At 40.0% G+C, this 27,178-nt stretch overlaps 1 long non-coding RNA gene across 1 annotated transcript in view; it reads right to left on the bottom strand.

Moving 5' to 3' along the window:
- LOC118023014 overlaps positions 1-27,178 on the bottom strand; it is a 105,046-nt gene that overhangs the window by 55,654 nt on the left and 22,214 nt on the right. The window contains exons 3-4 of the long non-coding RNA XR_004682628.1: positions 3,522-3,617; positions 627-659 (exon numbers count right to left, since the gene is read on the bottom strand). This is a non-coding gene — a long non-coding RNA (uncharacterized LOC118023014). The remainder of the gene's footprint in view (positions 1-626; positions 660-3,521; positions 3,618-27,178) is intronic.

Here is a 27,178-nt window from a genome sequence, read left to right as displayed (position 1 = left end):
ACCATGAGGCAGCCTTGGAATGGAGATTATGGTAGAGTCAAACGAGAAGTGGAACCTGAGTCCCTTATACTGGAGAGTGCCATCTCATCATTGAACTGCCCTCTTCCAGACAACTGCACCAGAGAGAAATATGTTTCCTCTTCCTCTTTCTGACTTGCAAAGACATCCCTTCGGAAAAGTGAAGCCCCATGGCTCAGCTTTTTTGACGGAAGCGGGGGCCTTCCTCTGGATTAAATAGATGATCTTCTCTCCCAAGCTTGGCTCCAAAGAAGTTAACAAGAATTTAAAGGAATTTCAAATTTTTTTTCTTCCCACAAAGCCTAACTTGCTGCAGATGCAACACAATCCTATGTCTGATTTTAGAAGCTGAGTATTGTGTCCCTCTTTCTTTCTGCAGTTCCATTAGAATAATCTTACTCCTCCTTAGGCAACTAAGTAATTTGGACAAGATAGGCAGTGGTGGTTTGTGGGAAGGGAAATGGGAAATCATGCACTAAGGAAAAGGGAAAAGAAAGGACATAAAGGACATGCCATCTCCATTTAAATATTCATATATGTGTAGACACATGCACACATATGCATATATATGTGTGGGTTTGTGCATATATATATATACACACACATACCTTATGTGATTGAGTAATTCCTGTCCCACTGACCTGTAAGCACAAATGAGGTAATATTAACTTTATTTCTTCAAGTTCAAAACTCCTCCTAGCCAACCTAGAGCCTCAAGAATCTCTCTCTCCATCAAATATGCCTCTCCAAACTTATTCCCGGGCAGGGTCTTGCTGGCCTAAAGCCTTAGCCAACCAGTCCAAGAGACACCACTTCTGGGCAGCCCCTTGCCATGATGCACACTGGAGGCACCGAGAAAGGGGCTGGATCAAAGCTCTTGCTGTCCCTGTGCTGGGCCCCTTTGCCAGGTACACAGACTTCACAACTGTGCATGGTAGCCGGCTACCCCAAAGCCACTCACCGCTCCACCTTGAAGCCAGCACTGCTGCCCTTAGAGAGAGGGGCTCCTCCCTCTCTTGGGTTCCCCTCCTTGGGTTCCCACACCTGTCAAATGCTTGAGATGAGTCAGTCCCTCAATCATGACTGTGTGGCTCTTAGTCACTCTGTAGATGGTCCAGAAATGGAGAGTGTCTCCATTCTTGGGTACCTGGTCACTTGGGCTCCAAAGCAGCACTGCTTGAACCCAAAAGTTATTACAACACTCACAAAGATTCCCAATGAATTTCTCTCTCCGTCCTGGCGATGAGACTTCAACCAACCATTCATCCTACTGTCCCCCATTCTCCATCCAAGGAGCCAAGCACAAAATCTCAGCTCCTGTGTGCTGCCATCTTGCACACCCCTCCCATCTTGTCCTGCATGAGGCTCCCCCAAGTTCCCAGGCTGTAGCCTGGCCTTCCATCATCAGCTTAAATGCACCATGTTCCCTCCAACCATGGGCCCTCAGCATGAGCTGTCCCCGATGCCTAAAACCTGGCACCCCGCATCACACTAAAATCTTTGAGTGCATGGGCCCTGGTCCTCCTTCAGATCTCAGTGCAAATATAACTTGCTCAGGGCAGCCTTCCCCATCCATGACACCCTTCCCTCTATCACCTATCAGGATGACCCACTATACATTCAGTTGCCCTAATTTCTTTTTATTTTTTTTAAAGATTTATTTATTTATTTGAGAGAGAGAGAGTGCGCATGCGCACGTGGTGAGAGGAGGGGCAGAGGGAGAGAGAGAATCCCAAAGCAGACTCCTGACTGGACAGGGAGCTGGATTCAGGGCTTGATCCCAGGACCCTGAGATCATGACCTGGGCTGAAATCAAGAGCTGGCCGCTTAACCGACTGAGCCACCCAGGCGCCCCTAATTTCTCTTTTTAATGCTTCACACATACAATTCTCTTATATTCCTGCATGCTAGATCCTGGGCATACACAGACTCGAGAGTAGCATGATGATCTTGCGTTCTGGACCTCACTTCACCCCTTGGAGACAGGCCCTAGATCGCCTCATCCTCACACTGCAGTTGGGATGATACAACATCAGGGAAATTGTGGATAAATGCGCAATGAATTCCTCCCAAGCATAAGACACTGAAGAATTTGGACACATAGGCTAAATCTTCTGATATAAGTTTACATCAAGTGACATAGTCTTAATAATTTAAAGAAAGAGAAAAGAATATACCTTAGAAAATCACAGTTTCGGAATGTTTCCTTTGACATATCCAGATTGACACCTAGAGGAATGTCTAAACACTTGCTTAATTCATTTCTCTAAACTAGTGTAACAGTGAGTGTTGGCTGGATTATCCATTATTAGGAAGACGCCCATGTTGATTCAACTTTCTGGTTCGAATGCCGCCCCTCACCTTTCCAAAGCAAGCCATAGATCTTACTCTGAATGCCAGTTCTCAGGACTTTGGTTGGCCTCTCCCTAATCTTTTCTGGGATATAAGCAGAGGTGTACAGGAGCTGGTCTGAACAGACCCCAAGAGCCCATGTGTGCCTCTCTTCTCAAATCTGCTTCCAGGGCGCCGCACAAGGGAGCTCAAAACTGGCTATGGCGGGAGTATTATGGAAATCAGCCAACACCATGAAAGAGCTTTTGTTCCAAAGAGCTGGTCGTTAAACATTTACCAGCACACCATTGGAGGAAAGAAAAGCCATAACCCAAGGAAGAATCATGTTTTTAAATGAGTTAATTTAGGGCCACTTGGCCCTGATTATATCTCCTCTGTATAATAAGTATAAATACCTATGTATTGCTACTTATCTACCATGTTATTTTTAAACCTTGCCTGTGTTTCTTGGGTGAAACTCCGAAGCCACAGTAAGATGAAATAGAAAAGCAAGATTAAACAGAGCCTCCAATGTAGACATTTCTCACTAAACTCAGAGTTGTTCACCCACTCTGACCCCACTGATACCGATTATGGGACTTGTCGGCATCTTTTTCCTGTTTGGTTAAAAAGGAAAAGTGAATGGTTTGTTCCACTTGAAGATGATGGTCAGAAACAGTACAGGATGGGGCACCTGGGTGGCTCCATCGTCTGGCTCGGGATTTCGGTTCAGGTTGTGATCTCGGAGTCGTGAGGTCAAGCCCCGCGTTGGGCTCTATGCTGAGTGTGGATCCTGCTTAAGATTCTCTCTCTCCCTCTGCCCCTCCCCTCCTTTCTCTCTCTATCTCTAAAAAAAAAAAAAAAAGAAAGAACGACAGGAAGTCAGAAAGAAAAGGAAAGAAGGAAGGAAAGAAAGAAAGAAGGAAGGGAGGAAAGAAGGAAGGGAGGGAGGGAGAGAGGGAGGGAGGGTGGGAGCGAGGAAAGAAGAGAGCGAGGGAGGAAGGAAGGAAGGAAGGAAGGAAGGAAGGAAGGAAGGAAGGAAGGAAGGAAGGAAGGAAGGAAGGAAGGAAAGAAGGAAGGAAAGAAGGAAGGAAGGGAGGGAGGGAGGGAGGGGAAATAGTACAGGAAAAAGGAGGTGGAGGGGTAATTACTGAGACATCCAGGACACTTACCACGTCTAACCATGGATCTTCCACCCTGTTCCTCTTAGCCCAGGCTTGTTCCGATGACAGTTCTGATCTCTGCTCACTCCGACTCTTCTTTTCATCCTATTAAGAACCAGAGTTGTTTCATAATAGTTTTAAAACTAAACGTTAAAAGTTACGGAGAGAAGTCAGAAAGCGCGTTGAAATAAATGACAAATTCTGTGAATAATCTAATAGTTTTGGAAATAAAGATTCCTTACATTCATTTAACTAGCCAAGGCCCACATTTCCCTTCCTCTTCTCTCCGGCTTTGGAATAAAACAACTCTAAATTTAAACTTACACCAAATCATATAAATTCTCCATCTGGAGCCCAATTTTGATAATATGTCCTTTGGGATCGATCTCCCTCTCCGTCTTTACTTAAGTGAATTTATAAATTCATAATGCAGTCTTCTGGTTCTTTGAAAGGAGAAGATTAACACGAGATAGCAAATGTCCTCAGTGGCTTTAAATATACCCATGCTCCTAAGCATATAGGAGCATTTGGGGGCTATAAGAAACAGACAAAATGCAGTGTGACCTCAGGACAGAGGGGAAGGAGGCTGATTTCAAAGATTTGGACCCAACAGAGACGGAGCTAACACTTACATGATATTTATGGTGTGTCAAACAGTGTTCCAAGCACTTTACCTGTATTGACACATTTAATCCCACCAAGATCCTGAGAAGTAATAATTGTTATTATCCCTACTTAAGAGTTGGAAAAAACAGGGCAAAAAGAGGTGAGGTAACTTTCTGGCGAGCACATACGGGTAAGTAACCAAGCTGGGATTTGAACCCAGCATTCTGCCTTACCCCTGCCCTATCTCCCCAAACATATGTGTGAGGTAGAATCACCCAGCTGTGGCACGGCCTGATAGTTATGCCTCATTTGCTTAATTACCTCCTTGAACTACCTCAGCCTATGTTTATGTGGAGTCCAGGGACCACTCACATCAGCAGCGCTTTGGCACTGGTTAAGAATGCAGATTCCCAGGACCCTGCACAGACCTAACATGCTCCCCTGGGTCACACACACACACTGATACTTGAGAACCAGAACCCACGATACGTCGATCCCAATCTGGGGTTTCTGGTAAGCAGTGGGTTTCTTCGAGTCACTCTCTTATTGTGTGCCATATGCCCAAGTCTAAATCAACAAGGAATTTTGGGGCGCCTGGGTGGCTCAGTCGTTGGGCGTCTGCCTTAGGCTCAGGTCATGATCCCAGGATCCTGGGATCGAGTCCCACATCGGGCTCCCTGCTCGGCGGGAAGCCTGCTTCTCCCTCCCCCACTCCCCCTGCTTGTGTTCCCTCTCTCACTGTGTCTCTCTCTGTCAAATAAATAAATAAAATCTTAAAAAAAAAAAAAAAAAACAAGGAATTTTGCCAGGGATGCTGTCAAAGGGGGAGAGAATCGATGGCTGGTCCTCAGGTCAGCCTCTGCCATGATGAAGATTCCGAGGAACAATGAGATAGTCAAAAAGTCAGTAACAGGGGAAAGGCAAGATCTCTGGTCTAGGAGCTGACATACTGGAAAACGACATCTCTATAATGAAGAGCTGTGTGGGGTTTGTTTGTTTCTTACGTGAAACAATAGAACTTGAATGTCTTACTGGCTTTTTTTTTTTTTCCTTACCCCTGTTAATATTTATTTACTTTTTATTTTTATTGTGTTATGTTAATCACCATACATTACATCATTAGTTTTTGATGTAGTGTTCCATGATTCATTGTTTGCCTATAACACCCAGTGCTCCATGCAGTACATGCCCTCTTTAATACCCATCACCAGGGTAACCCATCCTCCCACCCCCCTCCCCTCTAGAACCCTCAGTTTGTTTTTCAGAGTCCATCGTCTCTCATGGTTCGTCTACCCCTCCGATTTTCCCCCCTTCATTCTTCCCCTCCTGCTACCTTCTTCTTCTTTTTTTTTTTTTTCTTAACATATATTGCATTATTTGTTTCAGAGGTACAGATCTGAGATTCGACAGTCTTGCACAATTCACAGCACTTACCAGAGCACATACCCTCCCCAGTGAGACTGACTTTTTTTTATGATGATAGGTTTCTTTTATTTATTTATTTATTTATTTAATTTTTATTTACATTTTTTTATTCTTATGTTAATCCCCATACATTACATCATTAGATTTAGATGAAGTGTTCCATGATTCATTGTTTGTGCATAACACCCAGTGCTCCATGCAGAACATGCCCTCCTCAATACCCATCACCAGGCTAACCCATCCCCCCACCCCCCTCCCCTCTAGAACCCTCTGTTTGTTTCTCAGAGTCCATAGTCTCTCATGGTTCGTCTCCCCCTCCGATCCCCCCCCCTTCATTTTTCCCTTCCTGCTATCTTCTTTTTTTTTCCCCCTCAGGAAACAGAGGGTTGCTGGAGTGGTGGGGGGTGGGAGGGATGGGGTGGCTGGATGATAGACACTGGGGAGGGTATGTGCTACGGTGAGCGCTGTGAATTGTGTAAGACTGTTGAGTCACAGACCTGTACCTCTGAAACAAATACTACATTATATCTTACTGGCTTTCAATGTAATTTCAGCCACATGGGAAAGATCAAAGCATTTGATGCTGCCAATCTGTTGCCTCTTGGGTGTGGAAATATAGATACGATTGCAAACACACCTTTGTGAGGGCTTCCTTGTAATCAAGAAAAGCTCCCTATTGATGCCCCTTTTAAAAAATTGACCAGAGGGGCGCCTGGGTGGCTCAGTTGGTTAAGCGACTGCCTTCGGCTCAGGTCATGATCCTGGAGTCCCGGGATCGAGTCCCGCATCGGGCTCCCTGCTCGGCAGGGAGTCTGCTTCTCCCTCTGACCCTCCTCCCTCTCATGCTCTCTGTCTCTCATTCTCTCTCTCTCAAATAAATAAATAAAATCTTTAAAAAAAAAAAATTGACCAGATGTTCTAGTGGTGTTGTGTGGTGACCAATAGCAGCTGCATCAGCAGGGAGCATAGCATAACGTATAGATTTGCTGAATCGTTATGTTGTACACCTGAAACTAATGTGACATTGTGAGTCATCTGTATTTGAATAAAAAAAAATTACTAGAAAAAAATCCAGACTGTTTTGTTGTAGAGTAAGCCTGAACTGTGTTCAAAATCCTTGGCAACGTTCAGATATTATGATAATAAAAAACCATTAACATCTATAATATCATTTATTTATTTAGCAAGTGTTTATTACATTTGTATTTTGAGTGCAAAACTTTATACTATAGGCTAAGAAGATGCCAAAGATAAAGGGGCTTTGCTACCAACAAGCTCAGAGAAAAGAAGGGAAAATGTCACACTATTTTAATTATGTAAGGGGTGGGAGTACCCTTTTTAAAAGGTACTTTAAATTATCCCTAAACTATAATAAACATGTTTTATCATGTAAATTTTTTATTTTTGGTAACTGTACTTTTACTCATGTTAGAGAACCAAACAGAAAGTCTATTAAGTTACCTAGACTTTTCAAACCTCCTGCCTTTAACATAACTACCCAATCTCCAATGAATGGAAGATGGTAGAAATTTTTTAAAAATCACCACTGAACTACAAAGATCTCTCAGTTTTTGCAAAAATTAAACCTCTAAAATGTTCATAACCTTCATAAACCTATATAACTTAACAGATTTGTTATTTTGACATAGTATGAGTGAAAACATCCAAGAGAGGCTCAATGCATAGTTTGAATCTAAATCTATCTTGATTAAGACTTATTTATATAATGTCTTTAAAATGTTGCAGAAAAGAACTACCTCGGGTGCCTGGGTGGCTCAGTTGGTTAAGCGACTGCCTTCAGCTCAGGTCATGATCCTGGAGTCCCTGGATCGAGTCCTGCATCGGGCTCCCTGCTCGGCAGGGAGTCTGCTTTGCCCTCTGACCCTATCCCCTCTCATGTGTTCTCTCTCATTCTCTCTCTCTCAAATAAATAAATAAAATCTTTAAAAAAAAAAAAAAGAAAAGAACTACCTCTTCATATACATCCATTTCCTGTTGAAGGCCCACTAACCAGTATCTTTCTGTGTCTTTAGGTCCAGTCAGTGAAGCCCCATCTCATGTGGGGATTAAAGTTTATATTAAATATGCATGTAATGGACAGGTCCAAATTCTGCACTAGAAATGCAAAGACAACATTACAAAGTATAATCCACAGGCTGTCTGGAGCAGGGGGTGAGAGAAAGATGAGTTCCAGAAAGTCTTTACCAGGAAGAGAGCTTTTGCATCTTAAGTAATAAATAGGATCCTGTTGGGCAGGATAGCTGGAAAACTATATGCTGAATTATAGCATAAAAATGTTTAAATATCTGGAAACACGAAAGAACATGGGGTATTTGGGGAACCACAAACAACACCCCATGCCTGGAGTCTACAGTGAGCTCAACCTTTGAAGTACTTTCAAATTCTACTGAATTAGTAACTTTTGAAGTTATAAGAGAGGATTGAAACAAAGTTTCAGAGGTCTTGAACATCTAACTAAAAAGATCATGGACTTGATTTTGTAAGTAACAGGGAGTCAGTGAAGGTCCAAACAAAAAAAGAGTATCATATTTGTGTTTTAGAAAGTTGCCTTCTGAATAGCATGATGGGTGGATTGCCCAGTTAGGAAGCTACTGGAATTGTCAGGGTAAGAGAAGATCTAAATGTGAGCCAAGGAGGTGGGGGTAATAAAAGTAAAAGGAGCAAATACTATTTGTATCAAGTAGAATTTTACACTTATTTCCTTTATGAAACATTACCAAATATATTGAAGGTGAATCTGTCATTAACAGAGTACTTCCTGATTTGAGGTATTTCTCAAATTATTCCTTGGACTGCTAATTGCAGTTCACAATTTTTGGAAGTTTCGAGAAAAGTTAATAAAATTTCAAGATAAGTCTGGTCATTTATTAGATAGGAAAAAATGGATATTTTCTACATGAATTTGTAGATTACAAAACCAAACTAATAACGAACAGACCAAATAAATGGACCCATGCAGTGAACTCAACAAGACCAAATTAAAAAAATCCCATACCAGACACTAAGGCTGAATCAAATGCAATTATATAAAACCTAGGAGGCTACGGAGATTTGAAGAAGGATTTCACTATTTAGAATTTCTCTTTCCTCCTTGTTAAAATCTGGGAACTTCATTTGATATCTTTGATATAAAATAGATGCAGGAAAACACAAGTCTAAGACCACTTTTCAATAATTCTAGCTTCTTAAATTAGAACAACTACACATCCCGTAGTGTTGGAATATTCTACAATTTTGTAAAACATAAATGTCTTCTGACCCTATCTTGCCACGTCACAGGTTACATATAGTTTTCTCCCTACAGGCATCCTCCCCCTATTCTTTGTCTGAAAAACCCCAATAGTCTTCAGATATTGGGTACTCATATCCTTCAGGGAAGTCTGAGTCCCACACTTGTGGAGGTGAATCCATCATAGAATTTCCCTTAGGATGGCTTGATTTTGAAATAGGCAGTGATGAATTTCCTACCAAAGTGACATGAAAGCAAGAAAAGTCAAGGCCTTCTGGGAAAGGTTTTCACTCTCTCTGCCCTTGTACTGCTCATGTTGCTAAATGAAGTGCCAAGTCTTACAGCTGAGCTCTGTAGCAACATGAGTGGGGGGGGGGAGGGACCACCATGCTGATAATAGCAGAGGAGAAAAATGCAAAATCTTCTATTATTGATGATGCCATTGAACTGCTGAATAAGCTAAACCCAGAGCTAACACCCTATCTCTAGACTTTTTGTTATATCACATAATAAATATCCTGATCAGGGCACCAGGGTGGCTCAGTCACTTGAGCATCTGACTCTTGATTTCAGCTCAGGTCATGATCTCAGGGTTGAGAGATCAAGTCCCGTGATGGGCTCCACGCAAGGTGTGGAGCCTGCTTAGGATTCTCTTTCTCTCCATCTCCCTCTGCCTCCCTCCCCCTCCCCCTGTTTGTGCATACACTCTCTCTAAAAATAAATAAATTATGCTATGGTGAGCACTGTGAATTGTGTAAGACTGATGAATCACAGACCTGTACCCTTGAAACAAATAATACATTATATGTTAACATTTATATATATATATATATATATATATATATATATACATATACATATAAACTAAAAAAATAAATAAATATATACAAATAAATATCCTGATCATTTAAGCCAGTTGAATTAATGTTTCTGTTGGCAGGCAAACACATCTCGATCAACATCTTATATACAGTTAGACATGTTTCTGTCAAAGGTGGTTTTACTTCTGCCTGGTTCATCTTCCTGATTTGATTACATCTTCCTATGGAAGCCTCACTTCCCAGCAGTACTGGTCTCATGAGACAAATGCCACAGAGACGTTCTTCTCAGTCTGTTTCATAATATATTTCTAAGAAAACGATATTGTAAGTTACATATTAGATTGTTTAATGTGGGGCAGAAGAACAGGAAAATATATCAAGTGCAACTATTCCTGGAAAGCAAAAGATAAATTCTAGTCCAATTCCTCTGTTGGACTAGTCTGGGAGCAAGAGGGGTGAACTGGGTAGATATGCAGATCCTCGTCATTTTCTGCAACATGCTATTTATAGGTCCTCATCCTACCTTGTAGGTTTCATAGAGGAAATTATGACTTAAATTCTGCAAATCCTCCAACTGAGATCTAGGAGGGTGGAAAGAACACATCATAAAGTTAAAGAATAGTATCCTTTAGATCCCAAACTTCTCCCACTGGACTATAGTGTCTGAAAGAAAGAAAAGTCTGAGTGGTTTTATGGGCTAGTATAGACATCATTACTGCGAGCACAGTGCTTTTTTAAAATAACACCACCGTTAATGGTCTTCCGATTCTTGTCTGCCACCCACTACATGTTCTCTGTGAGCAAAGTTTCCGATAAAAGTTGGGTTGAGTTGCACGTTCTTTGGTTGCAAAAACATTTCATTCTTCTGTCAGGTTCAAGTTGTTCATGCCACATAAGTAGAGCAAGGAAAGGAGAGCCCATATAAATATAAGCATGAGGACACAGACCTCTCACTCCTTAGATGCTACTGGTGGAGACACATCCTGTCTGCAGGTCGCTGAAACACCTCAGAAAATAAAGTCATTTCAGGAAAAAGATTACAGATGGCATGGTGAAGGATTATTCTCTCAAAATAAGAAGAGCCCTGCCTGGAACTGAATTGACAAAATGGAAGTAAATGGGAAAAAATTTCTCTTCATTCCTATAATAGGACTTTTTGATTATAAATGACAGAATCCACCGAGAGCAAGCCAACTCGGCCTCAGAAACAAATGGATCCAGGACGGCTAACAAGACCCTCTTTCTAGTCCTCAGCTTTGGAAGTATCTTCATGCCCACCTCTTTCTTTATATTCTCTCTTGAAACCAGTATTCTCTTCTTTCCTAAGCCCAAATATTGGGAAATACTGCCATCAACAATCTTGTAGCTCAGTTATTCAGTCCAAGTTTCAAAGTTCCTAGAAGTTGGCTCAGTTTGGTTCAAGTGCCCATCTTTGGGTCAGTCAATTTTGTCCATGAGAAGGTGCTCTGATTGACCCATCAGGAGTCAGGTGTCCTCTTCTGAGCCAATCGAGCATAACCAAAGTATATAGTCACCCTGAACAATATGGCCACCTATGGTATCCCTACAGCAGGAATGAAAGGGGACAGTATTCAGAAAAGAGAGTCAGAAAAGTTATAAAATAATATCTGTCTTCAGGGTTGGTTGCATAACGTTCAGGATCCAGTGCAAAATGAAAATGTGGCCCCCCAAGTTCATAAATTGAGAATCCTAAAATGAAAGCAGCAGAGTATTAAACCAAGTGTGAGGCCCTTGTGAGTGTGGGGACCCATGTGACTGCACACCTTACACCCATGAAACTGGCCTCACTCATCTTCTGCTCTTCCCATTAAAAGGTAAAAAAAAAAAAAAAAATCTTGAGTGATAAATTTGATCAATTAGCTTGTGTGTCAATAAACAATATACATTTACCAAGAGCCCACATAGTGGGTTTTTTATTGGTATAACTCTTGCCATTCACCACAATGCCAACTGGCCCTTCCCCCATCTCAACTGAACTATTCTTCAAAAAGAAGAAGTGTCCACAGATAGCCTGGGTTTTAAATAAAGATTTGATCTTAACACATTACACTGGGAACAAGTAAAATAAGCTCCTTTATCTGTTTCACAAAACTTCATTCCATTTTAGCTTATTTTAATCTCAATTTTCTTTTGTTTCTATAGAAACAAAGAAATCAAATCCTGGCATTTTACTGTTCACACAAAGTGAATTTTCAATTTATAAAAATGGTCTTTCTCTATTGTTTTAATGTCTAACAAATTTGAAAGTGCTGTTGAAATCAAGTTATTTATCATAAAATCTATAACAAAATATACCTCCACCCTCCCCAAGAAAAACTACAATAAAGAAAATTAAACTATATATATTTTTAAAGATTTTATTTATTTATTCATGAGAGACAGAGAGAGAGAGAGAGAGAAGCAGGCTCCCGAGGAGCAGGGAGCCCGATGCGGGACTCGATCCCAGGACCCTGGGATCATGACCTGAGCCGAAGGCAGACGCTTAACCATCTGAGCCACCCAGGCGCCCTAAACTCTATTTTATAATGTTCCTGAAACTAATAATGCCACAAAGTAACAAAGAACTGTAAAATGGCACTTTGCTTAGTCAACTTCATTTTAATTTAATGTGTTTCTTCTTTAAAGGATTTTTTTTAAAAGATTTATTTATTTATTTGAGAGGGCAGGGGTGGGGGCAGCAGAAGGAGATGGAGAGAGAGAGAGAGAGGGAGATGGAGAGAGAGAATCTCAAGCAGACTCCATGCTTGAACATGGAGCTGAACGTGGGGCTTAATGTCACGACCCTGAGATCATGACCTGAACCAAAACCAAGAGTTGGACACTTAACCACGTGAGCTACCCAGGCGCCCTGCAAGTTCCTTCTTTAATAATTACTTTTACTCATCTGATTTGTTATTTTCTCATAGCCTCTTAAAATGAGATGGAAATTGCCCTCGTGTCCATTAACAATGGAAATAGTCTTATATTGAAAGTCCAGGAAAATATTTTGAGATGTGGTATTGCCAATGGAGGATTTCACACAAATAAATATGGAAATCCAACTTTAGGAACTCTTTTGAGTGTGCATTGTGTATCATATGCCATATTAGGGTAGAGTGGAAAGTGTCAAAATCACTTGAATTAGAATCCCAGTCTCACCATGTATAAGGTAGACGACTTCAGGTAAGTTATTGATCCTCTCCACGCCTCTGTCTCTTAATCTACAAAATGGTGACCAAGTCCATTTTATAAAGTTATTGCACAGATTACAGGGTTAATAATAGCCACCATTTCCTGGGCGCTTTACAAACATGATTTCTCACAACTCTCCGAACAACCATGTGATGACGTAATAATATCCCCATTTGTCTGACAAGAAAAGGAAGATTCAGAGGAGTTAAGACTTGTTCAAGCAAGAAGTGGTCAAATCCAACCCCAAGTCTCTAATTCTTGCACTCTTATCTTCTGCGTCTATCTGCTACAGCAAGAAGGAAGTTCATTGATATTAGTTCATTTTCTCCCATTATGGAAAAGCACTGGTTCTCATAATGTGGTCACCATACTAGCAGCAGAAGCAGTATCACTTGGGGACTTGTTAGGAATGGGAATTCTCAGGCCTCGCCCTTGATATACTAAATCAGAGACCGAGGGATGAGGCCCAGCACCCTGTGTCACCAAACCTTCAAATGATGGTGATATATACTATGTTGAAGAGCCATTCCGTAAAGATTACAAAAGAAGACATCATTGGGGTGGGGTGTTAAAAATCAAGTGCTCAATATAAAAACAGAAAAACACACACAAAAATGCAAGTACCCATAGTATGAGTAAAATGTCTATATATGTAATAAAAGAGATCAACAAAGGGCAAGGAGGAACTAATGGGGAAAGAGATGAATTTTGAATGAACTCCCTGGGAATTTGAGCAGGACTTTGAAGGATGGATAGGACTTCAACCAGCAAAACTGGAGCTAAAGTTGGGAAAGGGGGAGCAGGGGAAGTGTGCCTGCCAGCAAGATATTCGATGCTCTCTTTTGCTGGGGTGCAAGAAGATTGAGAGACATGAAGGATATCAGACTCAAGAGTAGGGCTGGTGCCAAGCAGAGGCTTTGGTGTCTCTTCTGTGGGCAATCAGCAAGGTGTTCACCATGTTTTAAGACAGGAAGTAACATGGCGATGACTGTACTTGGAAAGAGAAATCTCAGGACAGTCTGGAAGTTGGGGGCTGTGAGGGCAGAGCATGGTAGCAGGGAACCTTGCTCAAAGCCTGGAGCACCTGTCCTGGCCAGAGCCTGAACTGAGACTTCACACTGTGTACAGGTCCAAGAATGATCAGCCCAGAGAGCATACATATGAAAAGGGCCAATAAGCAATCCCTTCTTCCTCTCCGACATGCTCCTTGTTAGTATTTTCTTTTGAGTGATTGATTTCTGATTATGAAACTCATACCCTTGACATAGAAATCTATAAAATCTAGAGAAATTTAAAGATGATAACAGAAATTGCTTAAACTTAGAGCATTGTTAGTATTCTGAGAAATGTCATTTGAAAGGTGTGTGTGTGTCTGTCTGTGTGCATGTAAAAGATGGATGGATGGATAGATAGATAGATAGATAGATAGATAGATAGATAGATGATAGATAGATATGGATAGATGATAGAGATATAGATAGAGAGATAGATGACAGGTAGATAGATGATAGATGATAGATACAGAGATAGAGAGATAGATGATAGATGATAGATAGATGATAGATAGATAGAGAGAGAGATAGAGAGATAGATGATAGATGGTAGATAGATAGATAGATAGATAGATAGATAGATAGATGATAGATAAAACCTTAATACAACTGTCTTCTCTTTCTTATCACTGAATATAGTGGGCAATTTCTTATAAGAACAAAAATTATTTGAATATACAAATCTTGATGACAACATAACGTTTCTGTCTCATGTATGGTCTGCAGTTTACTTAATGCTCTGATAGCCATCCTTCTATACCAAGCCTGGCCAACAATTCTACATTTCTAATCATCTCCATAAGTAGATTCTTGCAAATGCAACTAAGGGTCAAGGATATAAATATTTTAGGGATCATGTTACATATCATGAGATTAGTCTCCAGGAATGTGGCACTATTTTCTTCTTCACTCAGTTTAGGAATGTACCAATGTTACCATAACTTCACCAGCATGAAGTATTGTAATTTGCTTTATCTCAATTCTTTCTTTTGATAGCAATGTAATACCATTAGAACTGATATAACACAACACTTGCATTGCCTTTTTAACATAGTCTGATAGTGACTTACCTGACATTTTCAGAGGATAAGTGATCCCCTAAAATGTCCACTTTTCTGATAGAGCCATTGTCCATCTATGCATACCAACACATGCTGTCAGTAGCTATCAATAAATATCCTTAACTATGAGAAGCTGCAGAGTGAAATGTCACAGAGACCAAAAGAAAATCCCATGAGAACCAGAAGACAACAAATAAATCTGGCTTCTGGACCTACAGCAGAATCATTTATTAATTCATTCATTTTAGTAATATGCAGGATGATAAATTTGAAATAACATACATAAAGGGCTCCATTGATTATGAACAGAACATTGGGTGCAGACAAGATTTTCTTAATGCATGAGAGGTTAAGAATGATCGTTTTTGATGCTAATTGGAAGAATTGTCTGTATGGTAGGTGCAGCCTTGACAAATGAGTTCTCAGTTAATTTCAGGACATTGTAAGTGAGTGGTACACTCTTTAAGAATGAATTTTCCTCTCATTTATCAATACTGTGCCCTATAATGTTATATTTAAAATTGCTTTTGCTTACGATTACTTTCTTTAAAAATTAAATTCAGAGTGAGGTCAAGTATACAACCACTTTGTTTTTTACTGGTAATTAGTTTACAAAAGTAGAAAATTTATTTTTATGTCTCTCTGGGTTGTCCTGAGAAACTCCTAAAAATACACAGCTCAACGCACATCAACTCCTCGGTCTTCTCAGCCACTCCCAGGGCGAGTTAGTCACATTTTTCTCTCTGCTTCCACAATTCCTTGTGCCTATCTCCATTATGTCGATCATTGTGTTGCATTGAAATCAACTGGCGAGACAGTAAGACCCTGAAACTGTGAGCTCCTGAAACCAATGGTCATGGTTTTGTTCATCCCTAGCAAACAGCACAGTGCCTGTTGTCAATTTCTTGTTAAATAAACGAATTGGTGAACAGATGGGATAGTAGTCATGGAGCACAGACACTATGTGTCCGTTTTGCTTGGCAACCACCCAAGCAAAGAGATGATGATGACGTGAGCTAGAGTGATGATGGGGGGCAATAAGGAGTATTAGGCTCTTTCATCTTACCAATGGAAGCTTATTTTAAGAAAGCATAGGGAAGTAAGAAGAACAGGTTTGTCGAGTCTACCCAATACCCTTTTGCCAATTGTCTACCCGAAATCATTTTGCACTTTCTTCCTTACAAATAGAACTCTACTTTATTGGAGCAGTACTGTGTTCATATTCTTTAAACTACATTTCTCTGCCTCTACAAGATCAGGTGATCATGCAATACTGCTCCAGTCCACACGCATAAGCAAAGATTGTTGGATGCTGCTTTCAGGAAAGTTCTCCTAAATTGGCAGATACCTTTATCTTCTGTGATCTTTCCCCTTCTTCCTGTTGGAATGCAGAAGTTATGGCTGAAGGTCTAGCACCTATCTTGCGAACATATGAACAAGCATCACAAAGAGTCACACAGACCCTTGCATCAATGTAGCTGTCTTATAAGTGTGACGGACTTTGTGAGATAAAGTTGACAGAGCTTACAAATAAACATGGCAACTTCCTAGAATCTGGAGGTTAAACAAGTGGAGAGACAAAGATAATACTGAGGTTTTGGAGCTTAAACACCAGGAGAAGACAATTTCCATGTACCAACAAAATTACTGAAACCAAAAGGAAGAGATAGGAGAGCTAGTTCAAGGAGAAAATTGATGAGTCTTGATTTTATATACTGAGTTTGAGGAAATCCAGGTGGAGAGAACAGACATAGGGGGAACAAATATGGTGGCCCAGCCTTGGGGTGGAGGAACTAAGCAGAGTAGCAAGAATGGATGGATTTACCTGAAGATAAAGTCTCTGGCAAAGAGAAGGTGATGGAGGACAGAATCCTGAGCAAGCCTTTTAAGGCCAGAGAAAAGGAGTCATCAGACTTGGAAAGAATAAAAGAATAGTGCAACACAGTGCAAATGGGCAGGGGGTGGTTCTAAGAACATAGTCAGTGATGCAAAGTGGCAAAGGAGAAAGAACATTCACAAATTGTTATTGGATATGGCTCTTGGAAGGTCAGGGGTGTCTATGAAGAATACACCTTCAGTACTAGAGAGTGAGGAGAGCCAGGGTTTCAAAATCCATGAAGAAGTGTGGTCAATGAAAAGTATTTTTTCAAGCATTTTGACTATGAAGGGAAGAAGAGTAAATATCACGTGACTGATACCTTAAAGATAGCAGGCTACTCATTTCCCCAGAGTAGTTTAAAAACACAATGTTTTCATTGGATAAAGAATATGACATTTTAATATGTAATCATGTCTAATGTTTTACTAAATCCCTACATTTAATATATATTAGGGGATATCAAGTAAAGAAGATACAAGTCATATTTTGGGCAGGCAAGGCTTTTGGCAGTGAGTATGGGTTTGGAAGACAACAATCTTCCTATGGAATTCCTAGTATAAAAAGAACTTTTAGAAACAATATACTGCTATATTGGAATTAAAAGATTGTGGGTTTCATGTTTTAATTCCACAACAATTTTATTATGACTTTTACATATGTTTGTACTTTTTCACCTACCTCTCCTTACTGGTGAAAATGAGATGCTAAAAATTGCCAAGATCAGCATTGCTTCATACTTGGCATCAACCTAGCAAGTGTTTTCCATTTCCCCCACTAGATCCTCACATGTAGCCCAACCCATATTTTGGGTCTACCCAAGTAAGCTATGTAAATCTCACAGTGTGTCAATTCACCCAGCAAAATTCTATAGAGTATGTAACTTTATGGGAGAAGAATCCAGAGAGTTCTCAAGGATAGATCCAGATTCTCATATGTTTATATTTAGACTGGCTCCCAGAATTATGAGCATATAAAATCACCACCGTCATCATCACTTTATACATTTATTAACAGCCACCAATTTTTTCTAGTATTAACTATGTGCCAAATTTCTTACATACCTTATTTCATTTACTTTAACAACACTATCCCCATTGCACAGATGATAAAGGTGATGGTTAAAGATGGTTAGTGACTTATACAGACCAAGAACGAGAAAGCAGAGGGATGGGGATTTGAACCCAGATGTTTGACCATGAAGTTCAAACTTCTAATAACTGGGATGCACTAACTTTCATAATATCATTGTAATAGTCACATTACAATTTTTAAAGTATTTTTAAATGCTTCACACCTCATAATGCCCCAGGAAAAATGGGTATAATTATTTTTCCATTATTCTTATTAATTCTACCCAAAGGGAAACTAAGCTTCGGAAATATGCCCCAGTCACTCAGCTAGTACTCGATCAAGTCAACATTCAAGGACAGATACCCTACTTCAGACTCCAATCCTCTTGTCATTTACATTAATTTATACTGGACCACAAACATGTTCATAAAATGTAGCTCTGCTCTAGTGACCTGATACCCATATTACAACCATTTTGATCGTGTGGGTGTTTTTGTTTTGTCTTTTGTTTGTGTTTGCTTGTTTTTTTAGTTATCAATTAAAAAAACAAACAAACAAACTTGTTGCCCAGTGGTTTCTAAAATCCAGCAATCCACATTAGATCAACGATCAACACGATCGTTTGGAACAAGGCTCAGGGGTCAATCATTTTTAGAACCAAAAGCAGAGCACACCATTTTTAGTTTACTATTTTGAGGTTCTGAAATGTTCAGTTGTGTTTGTTCCCTTTGGTCTGCAGCCAGGAACAGAGGCATAAGGGCTCAAATACCAAATGAAAGGGTGTTCTCACAGTGTTTCTGGCCAGGACCGGAGTAGAAATAACGGAAAACTCACAAGCAAAGCTGTTCTACCGAGATTTTCATACCAAACCTGCAAAAGCAAGATGTTTGAAAAGAAAAATTAAGTAATTATTGGATGCAAATTCTTACGGCAAACTCTGTCCAACCTGACCATGAACATGAACTTTACACTCCCATCTATCTCAAGACCACGTATCCATGTGGATGCATCCTCTTCTCCTTATGCTTCAAAGAGTAGGTGATTCTTCTACAAAAAAAACCTCAACCAGAGATACACTTTGCCACTTTGGCTTTTTGTTCCCAGGAGGACATATTTGAAGCCAAATATTCCACTTAGGCTAAAAGTGCAGACGAGGCAAATGATGCTGCCAAAAATCTTATGTAATTATATTCAGTTTCCCAAAAGCTCTTAAGTTCTTGGCTTTCCCCAAAGTAGATTAAAAACACAATTTTTTCATTAGATAAAGAATATGACATTTTCCTATTTAATTAAGTCTAATATTTACTATAGTCCTACATATATTTTTTTATTTATATATTTCTTATTTATTTATATTTTTTATTTATTTTTTTAGTGCATCTATGTAAAATGTCTACCAAAGTCTTTTGACCACTGGATTAATTTAGCTGTAATCATAACTTGCATTTCTAATTTTATCCCATCCCTCTGGTTTTGAGGGTAAGGTATGATCTCACATAACATGACTGTCTTTCCTTTATTGGAAAACTTGTGGGCTTGTGACTTCCTACTGTTTATTACTGATTTTACTTCTCAACTGGTGGTTCAATTTTTTTCCTAGATCATTTATGTTCTGCCTTCATAAACTCAGACACTTCGAGTGAAAACTACAATAGTTAAATAGAATCATTTCTGATATGAGCGTGTATTTAAACTAATAGTTCAGAGAAGGAGCAGATATTCTTCAGGATGATGAGAAAAGCTGGGTCTTAATCAGACCACAACATGCAGCAAATTCCCTGAGGGAGGTTCCAGAACCTTAGAACGTTAGTTAGAGATCACAGAGAAGAGCAATCCCCAAAGCATGTCCTGTGAAACATCAATTAATAATTGCCACTTGAAAAGGAATTTGGTGGTGAAATAACTTGGAGAAACACTGTGTCCAATAGTTCATTGACTTCAGTGCTTTCAGAACTTTCAATGTGCCAAGCATCCTGGTAACAGTCGGGAAGGGAGCATACTGTGCAGCTTCCAAATATGACTGACAGGTGCACTCTTTCCATAGAGCATCCCATGGGGCTCCTGTTCCTTAGAACCCACTTTGGGGAGCCCAGACCTAGAACAACCAAAGCCCACTGGAAGAAAAAAAATCAACCCTGTTTGCAGGTGCCTTAAATATATCATTGTATTTGATCTTTATAACCACCCTCTACGGTGGATAGGAAATGGATTCCTAGTTTACAAATGAGGACACTGTATCGTAGTTACTGACCCCAGCTGTTTTTGAACAATACAGGGACCAAACTGTGACCCACTGAACCAGAATCTTGGCAGTGTGGCCCAGGGATACAGGTGTATATATAAAGCTCAACAGATAGTTTTGTTGTACAGCTGTGGTCGAGAACCCCTAGAAGAAGCTATTTCCCCATGGCCACGTATTTTTAAGTGAAAGGGCTGTGGTTTTGAATTCTATCTCCTGACTCCCAAATCAATGCTGTTGCTACTGTGACATGCCTTCCATGAATGATTCTCTGCTTCCAGTGTCTCCAGGTAAAACTCTGGAAAGGTACGCACTGGCTGATTTGTGTCTTTCAATGACACGGTTCAAGGTGGACCAGTAACCCCTAAGATAGCAAAGTAAACAACATGATTCTTTAGAAATAGAAGTCAATACATTAAATTACACATTGACTTCTTGCAGAACCACCAAGAGACATATCTTATAAACACTGTATTGTCAAATATGAGTGCTTTGCTTTCCATTACCAAATGGAGATATTGTTCCATTTCTCTCAACCGTTATATATGGATTTTGAATGTGGGGTGACTTGTCCTTAAAAATCTAAATTAAACTATGTTCTCAAATATAAAATAAGCCCTTTCCTTTGGCCTCTCTAAAATCCATAAAAACTTTCCCTTTTCACATACAGTGGTGAGTTTTCCAGATCTGCTTGCCTGCCCTTTCATTATGATTGTTAATGTTCCAGGTCAGCCTCCATCTCTATAGCAGAACTGCTGGTTAAATAAAAAATCGCCAGCGATTATTAACCCCTTTGCCGCTGCTTTCTCAGGTGCCAGGTAGCAATGGGACAGATCCTTAATTTACATACAAAGTTTGTCAAATTAAAGTGCTTCAGATTCTAATCGATGGGAAAGGGAGGGGTGTTTTTGTATTTTTTTTTCCCCTAAAGCCGTTGTTCTATCCCATAGATATTACCCACTTTTCATTTATCTTCTTAGGCTTCTCATGCTTTGCTGGTGCCTCTGTTAATAAGGAAAGTCTACCAGGTCTTGAGCAGGGAGAATGTCCCTCACTAAGCACTCAACTGATTAACACACTACGTGGTTCTTGCTTAAGCTTTGGAACAAAGCAAGCAAACACGAAAACCTTTGGGAAGATGTACCTTTTGCTCTAAAATATGCCAATTTTCTTAGCATCAAGGAGTGAAGGCGAAGAAAAGATAATGGCTTGCCTATTGTATGTACAGGTCAAATGTCTATTTTAGGATACATTGTGCATGTTTTGGTAATATGTAATTTTCACTCAGTTGAGTCTAATGGCTCTTGGAAAGCCATTAAGCAGGACTAAGTAAATACATTTTTTGGTATGTGTGCTGATTTGAAAAACAACGTTGCTTTATTTCTAATGCACTCCTTCACAGGAGAACCTACCACTGCGGGAGGGGCTCACTCTTTGGATCAGGCAGTTTGCCGAGGGAGGGGAGTTGAAGCTTTGTGGGTGAGTCTTCATGCTTCATCTAGGCAAGTTCTGGCTGGGGGCATTTGAAAGTTGGGAAAATACATGCTTTGGGGGCTATTCACACCATCAAAGAGTTGCAAGCAATTCCCGATGAGAAGGAGCTAAGAATATCTGTAAGAGTTTAGAAGATGTCTTTCTGTCATCAAATGTTAAGTGTCTTATAAATTTAGGGGGACCTTTTGCACAAATGGGGAATGCCAAAAATGGAGGTACCATATTAAGCAGTTTCTAATTAATCATATTAGAGTATTTTTTTTTTTAATTAGAGATTCTTTGTCCAATCTACTCATTCTATCAAAGAGGAACAGGAAGCCCAGACAGCTAAAACGACTTGTCCGCAATCCCAGGGCTACAAAGAAACAGAGCTAATGCTAATCCAGGTTTCACCACTTTCATGATCTTTCTGGGCTGGCCTTCACCATATACCAGAAAAAGTCATAAATGCAGCTCATGTCAATAAAACTTCACTGGAGGTATTAAAAAAAGCAAAAAACAAAGTCATGGCCCAATGTTTAAGGAACCTATAATGTGATGATGCACATCTTTTATACACTAGGTCATGGAATGCCTAAGGTTGAGCCCTAAACTCATTCATATCTATGTATTTCCTACCTCTGATGACAGCACCACCTTGGGGACCAAAGCTTCAGAGCTAGGAGTCATCCTGGTCTCTCCCCTCTTCCTCATGCCCCCACACTCACCCCCACATGCTGCCAATCCCCAAAACCTCCCACTGCTCTGCGTCCCACTGCACTGACCTGGCTTGAACCCTCACAGCCTATCCCATAGACAGAACTGAAATATGTCTGCCTTCTCATGTTCTACTGTGCAAAGCTTAAGCAACTTGGCCAGGAAAATACAACTTCCACCATCTCTGCTCGCCTCTCCAACGGCACTACTCTCTTGGCTTCCAGCTTCTAGCCTTGGGTACCATAGCACTATCTCCTGGGACTTCCTCCCACACCCTCCCAACCCCCCACAACCTCCCCAACTCATGTGAGTTTATCTCTCTATGCCTTTGATTTTCCTGGTTCACCCACTCCAGTTTCCCCCACCTAGACCACCTAGATAATCCCAACTCATGCACAAAAGTCTTCATGTCCATACCACCACCATGAGAAACCTCCCCTGTTACCATCTACTCACTCCACCAATTAGGTTCCCCTCTCAGTGCTCCTACCCAGCACTTCACCACTATATTTACTGTATAAATTCTCTGTGAGTGAACTTCGCCCTGGACTCCAGCTCTTTGAAGTTGAGAGTCATGTCTTACTTATCCTTGTATTATAAATGCCTGGCATGGGACCAAATATCTACTAGGTGCTCAGGGTTTATTGGAGAAATGGAAAAATAAAGCATTCATATCCCAGATGATTCTCTTCCCAAAAGTGGACTATAGGGCAGATTCTCATTCTAATGTAAGCAAAAGGAAGCAAACTTTCAATTTTGCTGTTTGGTTTCTTTTTTTTTTTTTAGAAATTGCACACATTAGAAAAAAGAAATTGCAAGCAAGTAAATTTTTACTTAACACGTAATATCAAAGGATATTAAAAATTTTAAGTGCAACTCTTAACAATAGTGTTATGGCCCCTAGTTGTAAGTAAGTCATTCTCTCCTAATTGGAAAGAGTAACAAAATCAAGGGTGGAGGTGGAGAAAGGGAACTGTCCTATCCTGAGCATGTACTACTGGGAATTATAACCTTGGCTTTGCAGGTGAAGAAATCCAGTCATGTGGAGGTCAAAGACTTTGCCTAAGACTTCACACTGCTATAAGCATGAAGCAGAATTGGATTAGAACTCAGATCTTTCCCACATCCTTCCCACTTTCTCAAGCAAAAACATCATCATATCGGATTTAGAGATTATTTAACCACCCAAGAATCCATGGTGAATTTTTAAAATGTTTAGTATGTGTGAGATTCACACCTTAGCTTCTCATGTATTATATTGCAGTGAGTTTCATTATTTCAAATAGCTTGTGTTTGATTTCTTTAGAAAAAGAAACAAATAGTCAAAGATATAAAAACCCTGTCTCTGAGCATTGCTCACCCCTTTAAAGGTTATGGACCATGGTCTCTGGCTCAGAGAAAGCCCCAGATGAATTCTATTTTCCCTTCTCCCTCATCCAGGAGAGCACAGCTTTGTAATCTTCTTTCCATTAACTACCTGTTGTTTCTTTTGCCAATCGCATCTCATTTTAAAATACCATTTTTATGAAGGGTTATGTCACGTGGGATAAAACTGTAAAAAAAATTAATGGGTAGAGTTGATATAAAGAAAATACATTATTGGGTGCCTGGGTGGCTCAGTTGGTTAAGCGACTGCCTTCGGCTCAGGTCATGATCCTGGAGTCCTGGGATCGAGTCCTGCATCGGGCTCCCTGCTCAGCGGGGAGTCTGCTTCTCCCTCTGACCCTCCTCCCTCTCATGCTCTCTGTCTCTCATTCTCTCTGTCTCAAATATTTATTTATTTTTTAAAAGATTTTATTTATTTATTTGAGAGAGCCCTCATGTGCTCTCTCTCTCTCTCGGTTAAGCATCCGACTCTTGTTTTTGGCTCAGATCGTAATCTCAGGTCATAAGATAGAGCCCTTCATCGGGCTCCACGTTCAGTGGGGAATCTGCTTAAGCCTCTCTCTACCTCTCCCTTTGCACCCCCGCTCAAATAAGTAAATAAATCCTTAAAAAGAAATCTGGTTTAATGAGAAAATGCCCTCTAGGAATCTGAGCTCAGACATCTATGGCTGTCTCCCCTGTATTTGCATAATTCTTCACAGACTCTCACTTGGTCGATCAGTCAAACTCTAACTAAATTAAGGAAAACAAAAGAGGAAAAATATTGGGATAACACAGAGTACTCATAGAACCCCAAAGCTTGGCACCCAGGACAAAGAAGGACAAAAGATGGGAACTAGGTTGCTATCAGGTGCTAGGTCATAGGAAGTCATAAATATCCTCTTCAAGGTGCTGTTCCCAGGATGAGTTTGTTCCAAGCCTATTCTAATTTGGGGGTCTTTCCACTCAAAGTTCAGCTTCCCGGCTGAGATAGCCCAAGTGGCTGAGAGGGGGCTGTTTGCCACGGCTGGGATTGGAAGGAGGACAGGAAGTGGACTCGGCAAGGCCCCACCTGAACATGGACTGAAACCGAGCAAGGGGTAGCTCCCCAAAGGAAAGCTCAGGTGTCCTTCCTGAATGAAGACACCAATGACAGACAAAATCAACAGATATCCACCAAAGTCTCTGACGGCACAGCAGATGCACCCTGATTCTCTCTTCTCACAGGATGGTTGAATTTTTGCATGTTCATTTTTGGATCCTGAGGTCTCAAGTTTCATTTTTCATATAAAGTAGCAAGCAGTTCTAGATCATATTTTTCTAATTGTATGCTCCCTCTCCCATTCTTCTGCCTGATTCCCATGCCCTGTCACAAGTAATAGAGAACTGAATAATAAATTAAATGTAAAGAATAAGTCAGTTACAAGTAAGGCTGAAGAAGATGATTTTGGATGAGCAGAACTTTAAAATCATTATATCCAAGGCATAAGATATAAAGTATTCAATCATACTAATACTAACTGATGAATAATAGTGTTTATTAGAACCTTTTCGCTAATGTGTGGCTTTCCATAATTAGAATCCAAATGACAGATCTTATGCTCAGGTAAACATAAAAAACAGGCAAATAACTCAAAGAATCCATAAAACAAGACTTTGGACAAACTGAGAAAAACACTACAGTGTGTGGGATATGGAAAAAAAAGCAGCTGGTTCTCCTTCGTGGTCCAAAACTTTGCTCATGCTATTTCCCTTCAGAAGTTGTTGCTTTCTCTTTCAACAGCCAGCTTAAATACCATCTACTTTTAAAATACTCCCCTTAAAATATTCTTTAATTTCATCTAGCCAAGCCTCCTGCCCTGCTGCTATCATATTTTGTACATGCAAATATCACGGCTTTATTTCATTAACTCTTTATCTTAATCTATAGTAGTAACTGCTTTTTTTTTAATTTATTGAGCTCCTACCATGTGCCACACACCTATGTATTTTATAGTCCTCGGAAGTATTGTTATAAGAAGTATAAATACTGGGGCACCTGGGTAGCTTAGTCAGTTAAGCATCTGCTTTTGGCTCAGGTCATGATCCCAGGGTCCTGGCATCGAGTCCCGCATCAGGCTCTCCGCTCAGCAGGGGGCCTGCTGCTCCCCCTGTTTGTACTTTCCCTCTCTCTGACAAATAAATAAATAAAAATCTTTATTAAAAAAGAAGTATAAATACTATATTTTTATACATTATATTTGTAAATGTTTTAAGTATTATATTATTTTATTACCCCTAAGACCCTTTAGGGTAGGTCTTCCGGTTGTCTCCATGGTATAGATTAGAGATGAGGCCTCAATGTTCAAATAAATGCTGTCTTAACGGTAGCTTTAGGGAGTCAACAAGGACTCCAAGTGTCTGCGTGAAGAAAAAAGTAGACTTTGCCAGGGAGGGTAGGTAGCCATCATGAAATTAAATTAATAAATTTATTTATTTGTTTACTTCTCAAGGAGGTTCTTCAGCCTCAGTCGTTCCCAACAGAGGTGTTTGACTCAGTCGGCCTCTTGCTTACCCATAAATGCCTCACATAATGCAAGCACCATCTTGATACCTAAGACATTAATAGAGACACATGGCTCAGGAGAACATTTCCCCAGCATCTACTATAATTTCCAAATCTGTAGCCAGCCTTACTCAGCAACTTGGATGTCTTGAAATCCCAACGTTGCTCTTCCCGTCGACAGGAAGATCTGATGAAATACTCTTTGATTTGATTTTGAATCTAGAGTGTCTTACCAGGTTTTCAACAAAGATATTATTTTAGCAGAAGTGGCAAGATATCCAGCACAATATCTACCAGTCATTAGCCATTTTCTCTGTTGAAATTCTAAAACCATAAGTGGACTGTAAGTGCGTTGGAGGCAGGACCCAATATTAGTATCATCTTTGTTTTCCATCTGAGCCCAGTACAGAGACATGTAACATTTTGAGGAGCCAGTCTGAAAAAGTGATTTGAATGCATTTTAATTATAAAACAATTAATTTTTTTTTTTGCTTTTTATTAACTCTACTAAGTCAGTTTGAACCAGTCAAGTTCAAATCCATCAGGATGCCTTTCCCTGGCAAATAATATAACCAATAATCACAGGTTTACACTTAAGTCTCCTTAGAAAGGGCCATAAATCAGTTGAAGAAACGCATTTGTTTATTCTGATACTTCCCTAATATCTTGAAAGGCTTGCATCTCAGATTCCTTATTTCATCCTTAACATTAAAATGGCCCCGTTGCTTATTTTCAATGAATTAATAGAGTGGCTGCTTTATAATGAAACTTATTCCATTTCCCATTTGAAATCAACACTTGTGATTCCCGGGGCATGACCAGTAATTGGGGAAGGATGAAGAGCAGGTCATATAATAAGCTGAAAGGAGAAAGGAGGACCTATTTGGACAAGCATATGTTATATGTGCCATAATTACAAATTTCGAAAAGAAAATAGAAAGCATTTTTCCTAATACAAACTACAAAAATA

The sequence above is a fragment of the Mirounga leonina genome, unplaced genomic scaffold, assembly GCF_011800145.1.
Source record: "Mirounga leonina isolate KUSES-001 unplaced genomic scaffold, KU_Mleo_1.0 Mir_178, whole genome shotgun sequence".
NCBI classification, from domain to species: Eukaryota; Metazoa; Chordata; class Mammalia; order Carnivora; family Phocidae; genus Mirounga; species Mirounga leonina.
The sequence above is the reverse complement of the archived record's forward strand: the minus strand, read 5'-3'. Positions and strand labels throughout refer to the sequence as shown.